This window comes from Hemicordylus capensis, chromosome 10, assembly GCF_027244095.1.
Source record: "Hemicordylus capensis ecotype Gifberg chromosome 10, rHemCap1.1.pri, whole genome shotgun sequence".
In the NCBI taxonomy this organism is placed as follows: domain Eukaryota; kingdom Metazoa; phylum Chordata; class Lepidosauria; order Squamata; family Cordylidae; genus Hemicordylus; species Hemicordylus capensis.
The window spans coordinates 14,544,828-14,559,966 of NC_069666.1; the positions used below are offsets into that span (position 1 = coordinate 14,544,828).

The 15,139-nt window shown below is 46.8% G+C and overlaps 1 protein-coding gene across 1 annotated transcript in view; it reads left to right on the forward strand.

Annotated features, from left to right (window-relative positions):
- The first annotated feature begins 503 nt into the window (after positions 1-503).
- The window catches only part of MAPK6 (mitogen-activated protein kinase 6), a 45,770-nt gene continuing 31,134 nt past the window's right edge, over positions 504-15,139 (forward strand). The window contains exon 1 of the mRNA XM_053272162.1: positions 504-682. The gene's annotated coding sequence lies outside the window, so the exon portion shown is untranslated. The remainder of the gene's footprint in view (positions 683-15,139) is intronic.

Here is a 15,139-nt window from a genome sequence, read left to right on the forward strand (position 1 = left end):
GTGACCTTACTTCCGAGTAAACACACCTAGGATCACACTGCATTGGGACGACTCTGCTTTCCTTTTGCATCTGGCCACATTAAGCCTGCATTCCTGTGCATACTTTCTTGGGAGTAATTCCTGTTGGATTCAGTAGTATAAATAAACCTTTGAATAAACCTTCATAGGCTCCGGTTGCCTGAAGAGCAGGGAGTCTATGTTAGCAACTCATGAAGACAGGATCTGATTTATTTGGGCTGAAATTTCATTTAGGCTCTAGGAGTTTAGCCAGCAATTAAATTAATTTAATTTAACTCACTGTACCTATCCTTCTGTTCTTAAAACAAAAAACAAAAAACCCTCCACTTTGTACAAATCTATTTTCATTTGCTTCTGGGTGAGTTTGCTCTGTGCAAGAGTTGGGAGGGATCTAAACAGCAAGAGCCCCGCCTCCCCTCATTTAAATATTATGATGAAATTTTACTAGAATAACTGCTGTAGAGAGTGCTCATGTCACAGCAATATAACTTTCCTCTCCTCTCCAGATCACTTCTATTTTTGACCAGCAATCTTCTGATTGACCTTTCCTTTGCTCTGGGTGATTGTCTTAAAATCCTGTTAGTGTATCCTTCAGATAACTGCTTTGTTAAATTCTATGGAGTCAGAATGAAATCCAAGAAACTGCAAGATAGCTGCAATAATGGTAAGTAGGCATTCCTGCTCTTTCTATTCGATGGCCAATTGGTCTTAACAAGAAGGGAGGTAGGGGGAGTTAGAATTGTATTGCTTTTGAAGCAAGAAAAATCAAACTCTCATGGAAGTGTCTGAAATAGCTCCTAAATCAAGGGTACTAGTATATGTTTGAATGAAGTTAATTCACCATCATCTCTGTAGGTATGAGATTAATGAAGGAAAGCAAAAATGAACGGTGGTTAATTGCAGATTCGTTGAAGACTTTTGTTTGTAAAAGAAAATGGGAAGAAAGGATCTAAAACTAAGCACTGAGGTGGGTGGTATTTCACTGCTAGGACCTGACAATGTATGAAGGAACTCTTGTCTATCAAATGGTCATTGAGTACATTTAGAAGCTACTAGTATTCCATTATTATAGCACTAACTGCGTCCAAGCATTCAAAATACAAAAAAAGATGCCTGTTCTGGTAATTGTTCTCACTTGCATAGTTTGTTTATAAGTGTTCCATTCTCCCGCTAAGTTTATCCCGTTCTGTCATGTGAAGCTTCCCCATAACCGCCACCATTACCCTTGCAAGATGATGACTTAATTAATACCAGTGTGGTAATGGAGTACAAGGTTTCTGTGCTGCAAGGGATTCTGTAGCAGGTTCCAGAACAGGATTTCCCAACCTGGGTCCTCCAATGTTGTTGGACTACAGTTCCCATCATTCCCAGCCACAGTGGCCTTTGTGGTTGAGGATGATGGGATTTGTAGTCCAACTCACAATGTCCGTCCGAGGACCAAAGGCTGGGACCCTTGTTCTAAGACATGCTTTCAAGGCTAAAGCAGAGGCGATCCAGAAGATCTGGGATCAAGTCTCCCAATGCCACTTCTTAACTTGGCGGGGGTGTGTGTGTCTGATTTTGATCACAGCAGCAGCACTGAGTAAGGGGTGTTCTTAACCCTTTCCCCCAGATCATTTATTCAATCAAAATAACCTCTTGTTCTTAATAGTAGCATCTCAACTGATGCTACTATTAGCCCTGCTGGCAGGGGTGGTTGTGGAAAAGAGGTACCTATGAACTACTAATCAATTCAATTCAGTTTATTACAATCAAAGATCAGCACCCAGATCAAATCCAGATACAAGAGTCCCCAAAAGTGAACATCGATACCCCCTGAAAACTACTAATCACATCTCTGGGGAAACCGGACCAGCATGATTATAGGTTACTGGCCCTATCCAGCCCCAGCACAGTATCCCGCCAGTGGCTGTTGCTGGTGTCTAACATGTTTATTTTTTAGATTGTGAGCCATTTGGGGACAGGGAGCCATCTTGTTGATTTATTTACATCTTTGTAAACCGCTTTGGGAACTTTTGTTGAAAAGCAGTATATAAATATCTATTGTAGTCGTACCTATACAATGCCTGTTCTGTTTCCCCAGAGAGGTGATTAGTAGTTTTCTGGAGGGGACCTTTAAATTAGGAAAACAGCATGGATACGGATACAGATACGGATACGGATACGGCAAATATTTTGGGAAGGGTTAAATATCTCCTCCCCCAATACCTGAATGCTCTGATAAAAATTTCAACCTTCCACTGTATATACTTCTACATTTTTAAAAAAGCACTGAGGTCCAGTCACAGGTCTTCTGCATCACACCTGTTTTTCACCCTCATCTCTAGCTGGACGGCACAAGTTAGACCTCACAGTCATTTAAGGTGACCAGATATCAACAAGGAGGAGAGGCCTTCAGTTGTTGTGTCCAAGAGGGAATTTCATAGCCTGCCGCATCTTCTTTTCACCCTTGTTGGACAATCAGCACCTGCTAACATTCCATTGTTCAATGCTATAGCTGTCTTGCTGCCTGTAGCAGTCTTACACAGGAAGCTACCTTATACTGGGTCAGGCCATTGATCCATCGAGCTCAGTATTATCTATACAGACTGGAAGCAGCTCTCCAAGGTTACAGGCAGGAGTCTCTCCCAGCCCTACCAGGGAGTTATTCCTGGCTTCAGGCTTCAGGGTAAATGTTGAGCGAAGGCACTTCGAATTACATTCGCGGCATTGAGGGAAGCAGCCCCTCCCCTCTGCTCTCGGTTTTGTTTTGAAACATGTCCACATGGCATGTTCCGTGTTTTCCTTCTAGTCAATGTCAGGGGGGGAGAGAGCTTCCTAAAAAGCGATATCTGTATTTCTAAATAGAGCATCCCTCCTATCATGCTAATGATTCTACATCAGTGCCTCTCCCTATTTGCTCCAGCGTTTTCAGAAAAAGTAGTTGAAAACCAGCATTTAAAAAACCCGCACATACGTTGAGATAAGCTAGAATTCGCATCACAAAGCCTGATGTGTGTGTGAAGTGGATCCAGGGATCTCGAAGGGACTTCGGGGTAAGTTTGGTTGGTGTGTGAATGCACCCACTCTCTTCTGAAGGAGATTCGGGGCAGAAGCCCTGTGGGTAAAGCCTCCTGGAGATCCCAGGGACTGAACCTGGGACCTTCTGCATGCAAGATGCTCTTCCACTGAGCTATGGCCCCATCTCCTAAGGCAGTGGTTCCCAACCAGGGATCCTCCAGATGTTGCTGAACTACAGCTCCCAGCATCCTCAGCAACAGTGGCCAATACAGGGATTGTGGGAATTGTAGGTCAACATCTGCAGGAAGGCTGAAATTGAGCAGCCCTGGTCTACACAGACTGGTAGCAGTCTCTCCCAGCCTTATTTGGAGATGCTACCAGGGAGAGAACTTGGAACCTTCTGCATGCAAGCCCCATCCCCTAAGGAGAGAATATCTTACAGAGGTCCCAGGTAGCCTCCCATTCAAATGCAAACCAGTGTGGACCCTGCTTAGCAAAGGGGAGAATTCATGCTTGATACCACAAGACAAGCTTTCCTCCAAGAGTTTGAGCATGCTCTTTTGTTGTGCACCTGGAATCCCCACAACAGCCAGTGAAAAGCAGACATTCCCTGTGTACTGCTAGCATCCGATGGCAGCGGTTGCAAAGAATGAACAGTGGGCAGCAAAAGACAGGCATCCACCCACGGCATGGGGACTGTCCTCCAAGAAAAGGCCTTGGGTAGAGGTGCACCGAAGGTAATTTTGGAGCCTGGACCTAAAAGCCTTTGGAGCCCCCCTTTCCCCGTGTATGCGAAATCTGGGTAAGGGAGCCCAGCCTGGTTTCAGCTGGTCGTGTGCTGCAATGAGAGTTGTGCGGCTCCCGGCAGCAGGCCCCCTTAAATGCCGCGCCGCCCCAAAAACCGTGCACTCCGCTAACCTCGTTTTTCAGATCATGTATCACTGCGATGCCGCTCCGTGCTGCAGCGATTCACAAATGGCCTCCCGACTCGGGGGCTGCAGCAAGCCTCCCAGTGTTGGAGGGCTCCCCAGAATGCTGAGTCATTCGGGGACTTCCGGGGCCCCCGATGGGCCCCCGAGCCCTACTGCCCCAACCAGCTCCGTGACAGAACCGGTAATCGTCTGGGCGGCCAGGGAGGGCTACCTGCTCGTGTTCGGGGAGAGTGGGTCAAGACTGTTCTGCCCGCAAACCCCATTCAGGCTCTCCACACTGCTCACGTGGAGAGCCTTACAGTATTTTTAACACATGGGTTTTTGAGGGCACCAACGGCAACTGAACTCACAAGAATGTAAGAAGACAAAACAGGTGTATTGATGCAAACCACCTTAAGTGGCGCAGCGGAGAAATGCTTGACTAACAAGCAGAAGGTTGTCAGTTCAAATCCCTGCTGGTACTATATCGTGCAGCAGCGATAGAGGAAGATGCTGAAAGGCATCATCTCAGACTGTGCAGGAAGAGGCAATGGCAAACCCCTCCTGTATTCTACCAAAGACAACCACAGGACTGTGTGGGTGCCAGGAGTCGAAATCGACTTGACGGCACACTCGACCTTCATATTGATGCAAATATGCATTAGCAGAATTATTTCAACACGCAATTCAACATATTCCCACCCACAAATTTCTTTCTCCACTGCCCCCGGCACAGCATCACAATCACACTCGGCAGCTCAGTGCAGTGTGGACCAGCGGTGACCATCCCACCTGGAACAGACTAAAGAAGACTTGGAGGGGCCCTGGGAGTGTGGAGGCCCTGGACATTGGCCCTGAAGTCCAGGGGTAAGAGCACCACAGGGCCCTTGGGGACCATCTTCTGACTCTTGCTGCTCCTCCTTTTGAACTAAAGCTAAAGTTTGAGCTACAGTAGTGCAGTAGCCGAAAGCCCAGGTATCTTTTTAAACACTACTTGAAAATGGTATTCATAGCCTTTAGTATCCATAGCCTTGGGATGGACTCCCAAACTGGGTCAGGTGCTTATCTGCAGAAATGGCCAAGGAACCTTGTAACGAATCTCACAACATCTCTCCTTGTGAGCCAAAGAGAAGTTTGCTCTTAGCAGGACACAAATACATTTATATAACCCAGTTTAAAGCGTTCACAAAATGTCCTGCTGCTAAGAGGATTGCTCTACTTAACATGCGAGATGGAAATACTTTTCAGAAGGTCAGGAACACTTAGCAGATAGATCTCCAGGAAAGACAAAAATTAGCTTTCAAGAGGAGGGCTGTTCCCCCGCCTCCCCCCCCACCTTTTTTTTTGTTCAGTGCCTAGTTGTTTTCAGTTTGGCATTCCCTGCTAGCTTACATAAGTGAGGCTTACAAAGGCTGTGTTTTCCTCTGCAGAAAAAGGAGAATGGGAAGAACTCAGATCCAAGTGAGCAAATGAGCTTTTGTGGCCAGTTTGATACCATGTACCAGGGAATGAATGAGCAAGAACAACAACAGAGAAAACCCAGGACATGACACTGAAACAGATGAGATGCTGGCTCGTTCAGGCAGTCAGAAGGGGGCCATGTTCAATAAGTGAACATTGACCCCCCACACACACACATTATTTTTTGCCATGCCATAGGCACAGCCAAAAATGTTTAAATCGTACTTATTGGTGGTGGCAGTAGCCACCATTACCAACACAAAAAACCCTGCCGCAAAGCTTCCCATTCTCCACAACTTCATTCATTCATTCATTCATTCATTCAGTTAGTCAGTCAGTCAGTTTATTTATATACCACTCCATACAAAAAGTCCCTAGATGGTTCACATTGTGAGTAATATACCCGACTTACAGAACAATGGCTGCAAATGCCCCCCGCCAAACACACAGACACACTAGCACATCGTGCCACTCTTGCTCCATCTCCTCCTTCTGGTATCCACCAGCCACTGCCACCTCCCAGCGGACTTGTAGGGATGGGCACAGTTTGAATCTGAACCAGATTTGCACCGGACTGGCTCGGTTTTGATTCCAGTTGAACCGGTTCAAACCGGTTCGGAGCTCTACTGGTAAAAGGGAATCTGGTGAGGATTCCCCTTAACCAGTAAAGGGGCAGGGGGGCTTCCCTAAGGGTAGAGCAGGTGGGAGGGGAGTCATTTAGTACTTACAAGCCCCACTGGCAGTGGCGGTGGTTTGACACTGAGTCCGGCTCGAAATGAGGCTGCTCACACACACCCCTACGGGCTTGCTGATGCTGATCTGCTGAATGGTAGGCATTGGGGTGCATGCGTACCCATCATTTCCCAGCTGTCTCTTGTGCAGGTGAGAAGCTGGGTGACTCAGCCCCTTACCACCATGGAAGCCACCATGCTGAGAAGTGGCAGTGGTGGCCGGGCAGCCGGGTGGGGGGAGCAGGCAATAGATTAGGGGTCCTTGGTGGCCCCTCTTCTCTGGGTGACCCCAGGGCAGCCCGTGATCTTGGACTACATCTGCCCAATTAAGATTAGGCCCCTGCTCAGGGACAAACAAGAGCTCACTTAACTCATCATTGGTCCTAGCATTATCTCCCCCACCCACCCGCCCACAGCCATAAATGCAACCTGGATTGAGACCACAGTTCGGGACAGGAGTGCTTTAACCATACCCCACCATGTTACTCAATGTCCTTTATCTAAAGAACCACGAGAAAATCCTGCTAGAGTTCAGCATTAAGGAAAACTTCATGTCCAGTATGATTTTCCATTCACTGCTATCATACTTAAGCAACTTTGCATGTCCCCTTATTTGCTTTGTCGGCCAGAAAATTGACCTAAATGGATTGCCCTGCCCTACTGTGACATTTGTCCGACAAGCTCTTTGTCTTTGTACAGGGGCGTAGCTAGGGGAGAGGGGGCAGTGTTCATCCCTCTCTCTGACGGCCCCTCAGAGTGAGGGAGAGAATGAAGAAAATAGGGAGGGATGGAGTTGGAGGGCCTTCAGGAGCTGGGGCCCCGTGTTCTTTGAACCCTTTTGCTCAATTATTTTGTTATGGCATTTTGCTAAACAACATAACTCATACCATGACCATAAAAAGAGCGTCACCAACTCAGTTTCTGCACAGCATCCTTCCCCTCCTTTGGTCTGATCCAGCAGGACTTTTCTTAGGTTCTTTTCTGGTGTTCTTAAAACTTCCCAGAGTGTTGGGCCAAACTAGGCATGACCTTACTCAAATCATGAGCCTCCGACATGCTTGCTTTTGTTCCTGTGAATAGCATGCACAGGGGGACAAACTGGATTGGGACCATGGGTGGTGGGGGGCTTTAATCCTACCTCCTCCATGGGGGCCCAAACACTTCCTATTTGCTCAGAGGGCGAAACTTTCATTGGCCCTCCAATGGGGATTCTGTTCCTTGGCACAAATAATATGAGTCACTAAATAGCAAAAACAAATGACGTACAAAAACGAAATTATTACCGTATACACCCCTAACAACCAGAATAACCTTAAGCCTCCCCAGTGAGTGTCAAACGCAAGCTTTTTAAAATATATATTTAAAAATCTGGTCTTAATTTCAAAGTCAGGACTACAGCAACGGTCCCTTCAACCCTCAGCCAGGCCACTGGGTCTGACATAAATTCCAGTGGCATGGAGTAGCCACCAGCCATCAGAAACCATGAATCAAGGCCTTGAGGTTCAACACCAAAAATGCCACCATCAGGTGCCAGACCATACAAAAACCTGGAGTGTTTACAACAGTGCATTGACAAGAAAACAATCCTCAAGTGGGTATGAGCTGGCTTCTTAAAACTCAGTGTGGTTAAGAGGGGGGGAAGGAGTCAAAGCAGAATGAATCATTCTGGGGGAATTATATACTATGCAAACAGTACAATGAATGTTCCCAGCTGAGCATAAGCATGGGGAAAGGCCTATGGAGAAGAACCAGCATCACTTTCCAGAAGGTTCAGCCCTGAAAGGCTCCGTATACCAACTAAAGTACCCTGTCATATTTCCAAAACCTCAAAGATGCCCCACAACCAGCCTTGGGGCACAGCTCTGCACCAGATGTTCACCTACATACATTTCAGGGGTGCACATAGTGCTTTCAGGGGTCCCAAAATGTCCCCCAGTTTTCACCCTGTTTGTACATGTTTTCAACCTGCTCGCTGGAATTCCAATTGGCTGTTCTTTCAGCACATCCCCCCCCCCCCTTAACTCAGGCATCTTCTTTCAGGGAGCAGTGACATCATCACATAGTCAGTCTGATTTGATGGTATGTTGGTGTCGTTGTTGAGGACAAACAAAGTCAAGTCAGAGTAAGAGCAATGCAGTGCACAGAACACTGCCCTCTCTCTGAATGTGCAGAGCTGTGCAGCCCTCAGGAAGATATTTTTGGGTGACACAAGGCACTTCTGGAGGCAGCGCAGATCATCATAATTCACGTCCTCCCACTGCTTGTCTGAGGCAGAGCAACTAGAAAAGCGTTCTATAGCATGCACATGTCATGCACATGTTCCTGGCACATTCATGGTGCATTGCTCTGGATGCCAGCCATTTATGGATGCCGGCCATTTGTAGGCAGTGGCTGACACGTTGTGCAATGTAACACAGGTGGTTCTGATCTGCGCATGCCACTGTGAGCATCTTTTTAAATGCTGGTGGTCTTGCACAAGAGTGCTCTTGTGCAAATATTTAAATTGGCCCGGTCATACGTCTGTGCTGTTATTTATATTATTCCCAATATACGTAGCAGCGCAGAAGTGCGATCACACCAGCTTAAGTATTTGCACAAGAGGACTTCAGTGCAAGAGTGCTGGCTTTTTTTAAGGCTCTCACAGTGGTGTGGGCAGTTCAGAACCACCCATGTTTCACAGCGCCACATGTCAGCCAGTGTCTCCACCTCCTCTTCTCTTCCTAAACTCACCTCACCCCACTCTGTTGAAATGATGAAGCCTATATCATAAAGTAGTTAACTACAGTAGTTAGCACATGGGGAGAAATCTGCTATAATTACTTTATGGGAGAAAATCGCATGCCAATTCTGTACATTAGTGTGAAGAAAAGGAATCAAACCTGACAGTCTGGATATGCCCATGTGGAAGGCCCATGTGCAAATCCATCATTAGCCTAACCAACAGCCAGTGAGGTCATTCACGCCATCAAAAACTGTGTCCTACCCGGGTTTGGGGGCTGTGTGTGCCCCTTATTTTTGGTTCTGTGGAAGCAAGGTAGGAGAGAAACCTGGGTCGCTTTCCTCCAACCTTGCTTCCACACAACTGAAAACTGGGAGCACAGACAGCTCCCAAACCTGGGTAGAACACAGTGAGGCTCTTCTCACGATCAGTGAGAAGAGCCTGGGGAGGTTTTGCGGGGAGAGCGGGCTTAGTTTGCTGGGAGAGCGGGCTCAGCTGCTTGCAGCCGCAGCTGCCAGACTGTGGAGCCTGGGGAGGGGAGGGGGGATCCTCATGTTGTACCGCGCACTCGTACAGTGCATCTTGGTATTTCTGGGGACCAGGATGACATAACCCATCCCCCATCCCTCACCACTTCCTGGGTGCATGGCGAATCATCTGGGCGCATAGGGAGCATGCCCAGCAATGCAGTATGGATCATCTGCGGGGAAGGTAAGTATAACCCGCCTTCCCCCCAGCCCGCTCTGGAGCCCTTTTCACTAATCGTGGGAAGAGGTTCCAAGAATTTTTACCACAAGCCATAGGAAAGAAGGTTCCAGAGAAAGAGTAGCTTACCATCCTCGACTGGACAAGGCCTACACCAGTTGTGGCAACCTCATGTTCTTATGTTCCAGTTGCATCTTGTTTATATCATGTTTTCGGCCTGCTCACTGGGGCCGCATTAGCTATTGCTTCATCACCATGTTTTTTCTTCACTGACTTTTTCTTTCAGGGAGCAGCGACATCATTGTGTAGTCAGTCAGATTGGGTGACATGTTGATGTCCCTGAGAACAAACAAAGCCAAGTCAGAGTAAGGGCAATGCAGTGCAAAGAGCGCTGCCTTCGCTCTGAATGTGCAAAGTGGTGCAGCCCTCAGGGAGATATTTTTGGGTGCCCCAGGGCACTTCTGGAGGCAGCACAGATTGTCAAAATTTGCTCCCTCCTGTTGTGCATCTGATGCTGTGCAGCTAGGTAAGCTTTTCTCGGGTTCCAAACCTGAGGATAAATAGGTTGGCAACTTGATGATTAGTATGACTCAAATCCCAGTGGAGAAACCAATTCCAGATGTGACTCCTAATGGGAGTACTAAACTGTGGCATCAGAGAGAAGTCCAGAGATCAGACAGATGGAGAGAACGAGATGGTTCAGTTTCAACATTTGGGTGGAGCAGCAGGTACATGTTTGTTCTGTGGCTCACGGAGCCTTTCAGCCTTTCACTTTGCGGTGCGGGCACACCTACATGTATCTTGTCTTGTACAACCGCAGTTTTGTCCTAAATTTGTTAACTACAGTCCCAGAGTATGGTCTGAAACAATGATGAAGCCACCATTGGACAAGAAGGCAGCAAATGTCCACCATGGTGCCCCTTGCCCCTCCCCTTGGGCACCCCCTTGTCCCCCTCCCATACCCAGCTGGCAAACAAAGCATTCATCAGCTGGGAGTGCGGAACATAGGCACTCATCCATTCCCAGTTGATGCTTGGTTTACTGGCTGCTGGGCTTTCTCCTCCTTTCCCTCACTCCAACCAAGGGAGGGAAAGAAAGCATCCAGCAGCCAGTGAACAAAGCACTGGCTGGGAGTGGACGAGAGGCCACACGTCCCCCATTCCTGGTGCAGGCCATGCCCCTCACTACAGCATGTATCTGGTGATGACGCTGGGTTAGGCCAGCATGTGAGGGCGGGGCTGGGGGCACTCTGCCCCTGGGCCACCAGCAACCTCCCTACACCTCTGGTCTGAAAACACAAGATACAGACACCTTGCTGAAGCTAAGCAGGTCTAGGTCTGCTCAGTGCCTGGATGGGTGACCACATAGGAACCCCATATACAGCAACTTGAGCTCTATGATGGATGGAGATAGATAGATAGATAGATAGATAGATAGATGGTTTGCTGTGGAGCTCAGCATTACACTGTTTTTCAATGTATGCTGAAAAGTCTGATCCCTAAATGTCACCCCCACCCCCAAATACCCCTGAGAATTACTTTTTCCAAAAAAAAAATCTGGATCTGTCCATCTGTTTTTAAATAATTGTTCTTACTATTTAGGACTGGGGGAGAGACTCCTGCATGTTGCCAGTCAGTATTGACCATACTAATGAACATTGGGCTAATGTTCGGACTCAGCTTCCTATGTTCCTAATGTTAGAAGCGAGAGTTCTAAAGCATTGCTCTTAGCACCGCAGTAACCACTTCTGGCCACTAGAGGCATGACGAGATGTTAATAGGTCTCTCTTGGTCAGTTAGAGTCATTCAGTTGTCGAAGGAAAGTGCCTGTTTGTGTATGTTGTTCAATGCTACTCTCTTCATGTGTGAGGAGAGCTGGTCTTGTGGTAGCAAGCATGACTTGTCCCCTTAGCTAAGCAGGGTCCACCCAGGTTGCATATGAATGGGAGACTTGATGTGTGAGCACTGTAAGATCTTCCCCTTAGGGGATGGAGCCGCTCTGGGAACAGCAGAAGGTTCCAAGTTCTTGGAGATGCTGTGAGGGAGTTCTTGGAGATGCTGTGAGGGAGGGACTCTGGAACCTTCTGAATGCAAGCAGATAGGTGCTCTTCCCAGAGTGGCCCCATCCCCTAAAGGTGCTCACACATGGAGTCTCCCATTCAACATAAACCAGGGAGGACCCTGCTTAGCAAAGGGGACAATTCATGCTTGCAACCACAAGACCAGCTCTCCTCCCTTCCCAACACTCGGTGCTCTGAGAACTCTTGCTTTATGGACACCAGCTCTTGTCATTCCAGGTTTTGGATCTCATCATTGCTTATCTTGTGCTACAGTACTATAAACTGTCAGTAAAGTAATCTTCCTTTCCTCAGCCTATATGCTATGATAATTTTTTTTTAAAAACCCATTCCCTGTTTGCTGTCCTATCACATTACGGCACTTGCTACAGTTCTTGATTTAAATTACACTGTGTGACCAGAGGATTTTCAATTGCTATCACTGATTTACAACTTGGCCTTCGTTTATATTGCATTGAGAAATGTCATTAGCTCTCAAGGAAACTGTTAGAATGCAAAAGGTGAACTTTGATCTGGAATGGCTATGTGGCCATTCCTGGAATTATTTTATATTAAGCAAAATTTAACCCGAGGCTCATATCTGAGTTCACATTTTTAAAAATATATTGTTTTAGTGCTGCAAGGCAGAGTTGGCTTAAGCAGTCTTTGCTGCTCTGGAAGCAGAACTTTGACTAGTTCACCGACAATGGGAAATGTGACCATGTGAACAGCCAAATGTGAGCACTTCCTAGAAGTGATTGATGCAATCAGAACAATCAAGTGGGACAGGCTTGCTGGGATGGTGCCACTTCAGATTTCAGGTGGGGGTGTTGTAGAGGTGTGCACAAAACCAGTTTGCCCGGTTCAGTTCGAGTCCAAACCGGACTCAAACCAAACCAGGCATGTTCAGTTTTGCCCCCACCCCCAATAGCTCAGCTCAAATTCAGCCTCCCCCACTCTCCAAAGGGCTATTTGGGCCTGTTTGGGGGCCGTTATGGCCCTTTCTGACATGCCAGTGGCCATTTTGAAGGCTGCCACGCACGTGCCCTGGATATTTGTGTGGTTTGGTCACTGGCCAGGGTGCATGCACAGCGGCCTCCAAAATGGCCACTGCCATGTCAGAAAGGGCCTTTGGAGCGCAGGGGGAAGCCAGCAGGGAGAGGGGGAACGGCTGGAGAACCCCCCGCAGCCACAGAAGCAGCACCCAGAGGTGATGAGTTGTTGGTTTTTAAAAAAATTAAAACTGTAGAACCCCTGAACCAGCCCTGAGCTGGCCCAGGAGGGTTCAGCTTGACCTCGAGCCAAACCGGGCCCGGTCTGACTTGAGGGCAAGCCCTCGAGCCAGACCAATTCAATGGCAAACTGGCTCAAGGTCGAGCCGGTTTGCAGATCTCTAGGGTGTTGCATGTTCCTGTGTCTGGAGTGGGGGAGGCACAATTAAGATATAACTAGATCAATGTGGGGAATCTATGTTCATAGATTACTATACACGTTCATGGATTTCCTGCTTTTAAAAACGTATGGTCCCTGTATGTTTGTTCCTGCAGGACAAACAGCAGCATCAGCACAGGAAAAGATTTTAACTGAGCATATTATTATTTATTATTATTATTATTTCAATTTCTATACCGCCCTTCCAAAAATAGCTCAGGATGGTTTACACAGAGAAATAACAAACAAATAAGATGGCTCCCTGTCCCCAAGGGGCTCACATTCTAAAATGAAACATAAGATAGACACCAGCAACAGTCACTGGAAGTACTGTGCTGGGGGTGGATAGGGCCAGTTACTCTCCCCCTGCTAAATAAAGAGAATCACCACAGTAAAAAGGTGCCTCTTTGCCCAGTTAGCAGGGGTAAATATGGCTTGGGAGAGAACCCCACCCCCCTTCGCCAGTGCCATGATCCCGACTGGATTCCCACCCCATCTCCAAAGCTGACTAATACAGTCATTAGACATTGCAGAATTGGATGAACTGCTTGATATTGTTCATCAAAAGCCTGGAGCACTGCAGTTAATGAACCTTACAAATAAATCAACCCCGTTTATCTTTTTTTAGGAACTCTCATTATACTCCTCTCGTGTTGGAGAGAAAGCTATTTTTGTAAGTTTCTGGAAGCTTTTCTGTATTATTTCTTGTTTACACAATGTCAGACAGGTGTTATTGACTGGTTTGTTTTATCCAGACATCGGGTCCTTCCCAAGGACCTGGGAAGGCTGAATTTTATTATCAGTATTGTTGCTTTTATTATTATAGATATTGTTGCAAAATATAGGCTGTTCCCAGTAAAGCTGCTGTTTGTAATTGGCTGATGGTGATTTCTGTGGCCCCTATGGTGTTGAGGTGCTCTTCAAGTTGTTTTGGAATTGCACCTAGGGTTCCAATTACCACTGGGATTATTTTGGTCTTTTTCTGCCACAGCCTTTCAGTTTCAGTTTGCAGATCTTTGAATTTTGTGGTTTTTTCTATTTCTTTTTCTTCTATTCTGCTATCCCCTGGTATTGCTATGTAGATTATTTTAACTTGTTTTTCTTTCTTCTCAACTACAGTTATATCTGGTGTATTGTGTGGCAGATGTTTGTCTGTTTGTAGTCGGAAGTCCCATAATATTTTTGCACCTTCATTTTCTACCACTTTTTCAATTTTATGGTCCCACCAATGTTTGGCTACAGCTAGCTTGTATTTTTTGCAGATGTTCCAGTGTATCATCCTGTGACCTTGTCATGCCTTTGTTTGTAGTCAGTCTGTGTGATCTTTTTACAACAGCAGATTAGGTGGTCCACGGTTTTATCTGCTTCCTTACAAAGGCGGCACTTGCTGTTTGTTGTTGACTTTTCTACTTTTGATGAGAATGAAAGAGCTACATCTTCAGAGGGGGCCTACACCGAAGCAAGCAACCAGACCAAACACCCTGACGACTGGATTATGCTTCCTGATCTCAGTGGAATTGAGGAGGAGGAGACAGCAGATCCAGATCCAACCACGCTCGACACAGAGATCCCCAGCGATTTCTGTGTCGAGCGTATTATTATTATTTATAATAATAAATAATATTAGCCAAAATATGATGATGATGATGATGATGATGATGGTGGTGGTGGTGGTGGTGGTGGTGGTGGAAAAACCTGAAATTACTTTTCTTAAAGCATCAAGTTAGTTCCTTCCAATCTGTACTCTCAACATTTCCCACTATAGTTTGGGCTTGTTTTCAGCGTTGCAGGAGAGAAGTCTCAGCTATCAGAAAGAGTTTATTTGCTCCCATTAGCAAAAAGAAAAAGCCCCCTCTCCTTGCTCAAGTCCCAAACTGAATTGCCGCACTGAACATGCTATTTACATAGGGGAAATTAGGCACATAGGCCCCAGTCACGTATTGGCCTTGAGCTGAGAGTCTGGGCTGGTTCAGACGTCACATGGAATCTCTGCTTGAGCTGAGTTCCATTTGATGCCCCCACATGAGCAGCTACTACCCATCTAGGTTAAATAATCTGAGATTGGTCATGTTGTCTGAACCCACCAACCTCAGCTTATTCTAACCTG